The following is a 4,807-nucleotide window of genomic DNA, read 5'->3' on the forward strand; positions in this document are numbered from 1 at the left end:
TAGTAAAACTCTATAGAAACCATTGTTTCATTCACTGGGAAAATCTAGTCCACTGATATGATTGACAGTTTTGTTCTTAAACTGCTGACAGCTGACTGAAACCTTTTATTTTCAGTATTCAAAGAAGTGGCATTTTTTAATTTTCAGAGAAATACTATATAGTATTTGGAAAAAACAACAGTTTTATTATGTAAAGTTATATTTATATATCCTATTTTTAATGTAAAAGGAAACAAAATTATATTGAAAGGTTATCAGTTAATAAGACTTTATCTGTTCCTTTTGTTTATTATTCCACAACAGTTGTCCCAATTCTCTGAAAAATACTGTGAAACTGATTGTGATTATAACCTCACTGAAGTTAATGGGAGTCTTTACACTTACTTCAATGGCTTTTGAATGACACCCCTTAAGAATAAACCTTAGAAGTAGATGAGTCCTTAACATTTATGCAATTGCTGTTTGTGATGAAACAATTAATAAGTGCTAGTCATTCCCAATTTTAAATGCAAATTAAATTGTATTTATTAACTTATTTACTGGGAATCAGATAGAGGTGCCTTTAGACATATCAAAGGCAGAGAAAAATAAAAATAAATTATGAATAAAGTGTCTGTTTTCTTGTTTCATGGTAGTTGACTATTTGACTAGACATAAATACAGCTGCATAGTCTTAGGAAGCTTTGTTCCTCACAGTCTGTCTGCACTAAATGCTGTGTATAATGTCTGTCTGATACAACTCCAAAATAAACAAGTGAAAATGAAGAAAAGTACAAAGACTGGCACTGAGGAGTGTCAAAGAAATGCCAGTAGAAGAATGATCAGACTGAGAAAATAATCTGTGCCACACCGTTACATCTTAAATGCTAAACGCTGATTTAACGTATCTGCTCTTTGCACTGCTGAAGAAGCCTGTTTGGGGAGCATGCAGAAGAGCAATGTTTGTGCAGCCTGTTGTCCTGATATTGCAGTATATATGCACTGAGAGCTTCCTTCAGGTGAAATTCAAGCTTGTGCAATGATTCTGTGAGTGATCCATGAAACAGATCCCTCCTTGAGGAATGTATTGCAGTGTAGTTGGCCATAATTCTTCTTATGGTAAGCTGAGTCCTCTGAAAGAACAGCAAAGCTGGTCAGTTAAGTAGAGCATAAATAGGTCATTGATGGGATGCTTTCCATTGACTTCAGTTGGGTTTGCCCACTTTTTTCAGCTAACCTTTTCCATAATTTCCCCCTCCTCTGAGTCCCTAAACAGAGCACTACAAATAGTCACCTGGAGTTCAGTTTACAAGGAAAAGCATTCAAAGCACTGACACATTTTAAGAATTGGCTTTTAAAACTTTACCAACAGAACAATTTATTTCCCACCTGTCATCCCACTTTAATCTGCAGACATAAAGGGTTGCTTTGGAACGTTCCAGGGGTATTCTGTAGGTTTCATTATGACAGTAGATACTACCTTGGAAATTTCAACAAGAATGTGAAGGCAGTCAGCCGGTATTGTTCAGGATGATACCTCAGCTTTATTGTATGGTTTGAAGGTTGTTATAAGACTGTATTTTACTTGCTTTATGACATAAAAAAAACCTTCCCCAAATCCTCTGACACTGAGCTCATTCTGCCTCCTATCATTCTGTTTCTTGCTGCCCATTTTTTTCTGGGCTTTTATTTTTCTTAACATATTATCAATTCTCTAGGCAGCCAATGATCCTCTAGATCATGATGTATGTGTAAGAGGTCTAGTCAGGTGCCTGATGAATCCACTTGTGGCTGACAAGCTCAATTTGAGCAACACAACTTGTTACAAATTTCACAGATTCATTTGTTGTCTGAGCTGGAGTCCAAGTTTACAGCATGATGCTTTCTTGTTTCTCACTTTGTTTCCATCCTCTGGATCAATGCACTTTCATGTTATGCTGCACCCAGTGTTAGATATTCCATTCAGATCAGATGGGATTTTATGAGCTCCTCCCAGCTTTCTACATTGATGTTAAAAACTTTAGTACTCTGTACTGCCACAGAGAGTGACACCCTTTATATATACACCTTGAATATCACTGTATGAAATATTCTTGGGGATCTGGTATTCTCCCATTCCCCTGACTTGGCCAAGCCATGTTAACCTCCTCTTCTTGATGTCAATTCTAATCTCAAACAAATTATGTGAATGCTGTTTTCCAGGAAGTACAGTACCTAATCCCTCCTTAATCTGATCACATGAATTAGATCACATACGTTTCTTAGGCAAGGTCTAACCATTACAATATATCTGTTGAAACAGAAATTACAAGCCAGATTTAAACATGATCCCTAGTATGAGCCATACTCCAATTACCAACCATTCAGGCCATGTAAAAACAGTGAATCATACAGATTCTCTACTGACAAAGGAAGTATTAAAAAGGAACCAGGTCCCTTATATATTTCTTAAATTCCACCATTTTTAGACACCAGCTTTTTCCTTTATAAAACTGAAGCATTATTATGTGTTGGTAATGGCTGTGACTTATCCATGACTTTCACGTAACAGCAACAACAGCAGCCTATTGGGACTCATTCCAGCATATTCACTTATGTGCCCAACAGATGTTTTGATAGAATAGAAAAAGTTAATGTCCCTTTTATCCACTTGACTAACTTAAAAGTGGAAAGGAGGATGGAGGGAGAGAAAAGAACAGAATATGTTCTTGGACAACAGATGTCAGGCATGACCCATCAACTAATGGTTAATAATCAGATTTGTTTTTACCTGAATGGCTTCTGTCCAGTTTTCTTGCTAGGTGTATCTAGGAGTAAGCTTTTGTAAGAGTTATGATTTTTATGTTATAGCCTACATAAAACAAAGTGCTAATATATTTTTTCTTCCATTCAAGAAGAAGAATGGTTTATGGCTGCAGAACTAGTTTATGGCTTTGGAGACCTTTCTGCATGATCTTGGGTAAGTGACTGATGTTTCATTTTTCTCAATTCCTAATCTATAAAACAAGGCTAAGAGTACTCCTTGAATTTTAAGGAATTCATTGTGAATATGCTGTGACAAGTGAAGATTTGAACCCACATTTCCCAAGGAAGTGGATTACCTATCATCCTAAATGACTTTCCTGGGTAAGGGTCTCTCAACTACCCCAAATGATGCATAAGTAACTACACTTTTACTGGAGTCAGGCTTGGGACCACGGTGAGTGTCCTAACCACTTTGAGAATCATTGTCTCTTTCTCTTAATGTCTAGTTAGATATTTTATACAGGATAAAGCCCCATTAGAAATGGTGGATGGAAGAAAGGACACTTCTCTAAGAAGAGTGAGGCTTAAGTCCAAATTCACTCTTACTGATTCAGAGCAAGAATACGATTCCTTCAGTTAGTATTCAAACCAGCAAGCAATAAGGTATTCTGTAATGATTTTTCTTATCACTCTTTCTCATTTCTAGCTTAGTGAGGAGGGTGCTTTCCTGAGTAAAACTGGTTCATCTTCCCCTAGGCAAAGGAGAACGGAATCTAGGTCTCCATCATCTTGGATGAGTGTCCTAGCTAGTAGATATAGGATAAAAAGTAGCTTCAGTGCCTCAGTCATACTCTTCTAGTATACATACACTTTGCTGCTTACTAATTAACATGAGATAAAAGTTGGCAGCACTCATGCTTTCCTTGCTATGCCCCTGACCCTGGCTTTCTGCACAAAGCCTCCCTGGGATACATGCTGTCTTTCTTGTGTTCTACTCCTAATAATTCTACACCTGCCTCTGCCCAAAGAGAACAAAAAATATTTTCCAGATATTTTTAAAGGAAAAAAAACAATGAAGACAAAGTAAATCTAAAGTTTTGAGAGAGGGGACAAAAAAAATAAAATGACTCCCTTAGCTGAACTGAAACAGACAGGCTAAGTACACAGTCAAAAAGACTGAGACTGAATTGATTCAATTTTCACAGGTTAATCTAAACTGCATAGATTGAACCAATAAGCAAGTGAACAGACATTCCAGAAATGCTGCCATATGTTTGCAGTGGCCCAGGCCAGAAGCTGGGAGACACTAGAGCAGAGGTTCCCAAAGCTTTTATGCCTCAGCCTGGCAAACTGTGGCCCAGAACTGGCCATGGCTCAGCAGTCACAGCCGACCATGGCCAGAATTTCCAGCCAGCAGACAGGTAAGGATACCCCCACCTCTGGGTGGGCGGGGGGCTGGGTCAAACTCTGCGCTACCGCAGGCTCTGCAGAAGGAGCCACGGCCTCTCTGCCCAGCTCTGGGAGGGGCCGCAGTTTGAGGCCACTTCCGGTCTGGCAGCCAACCGTGTTACGGACCAGCAGCCAACCTGCCATGGCCTGGCACCAGGCTGCAGCCCAGGGATTGAGAACCCATGCTTTAAAGCATACTTCCCTGCTCAGCTAAATCAGTCAGCTTGAGCCCAGGCTAGCCTGCCCACCCTGAGAGGGGGGTGGGGATTGTGGGGGAGGTGCAAAGCATCTTGGCATGGATGCTGGGAAACTGAGTTAACTTGGGGATGCAGAGCAGAAGTTCAATGAAAGGATTTAACCTATATCAGTTAAGTCTGATACTACATGCATCCAAGTTTAATTTAAACTGGTTTTGGCCATTTTGAAAGTGGCTTATATGTACTCAACTTCTGTTGCGTTGCAGATTTGAACTGTTTTCTGATTCTTATATCAGTTTCTGTGTAAAATTCTGTCCCTAGCCAGAATGACAGCTACTATACTAGAGCTGCACCAGACTGGCATGCTTTTCTGCAGTTTACAGATTGACATTTTATTATAAAACACAAGAAAGAAGCCTGATGATTCCTGACCCTCC

This window comes from Gavialis gangeticus, unplaced genomic scaffold, assembly GCF_001723915.1.
Source record: "Gavialis gangeticus isolate Ggan-Ray unplaced genomic scaffold, GavGan_comp1, whole genome shotgun sequence".
NCBI lineage: Eukaryota > Metazoa > Chordata > Crocodylia > Gavialidae > Gavialis > Gavialis gangeticus.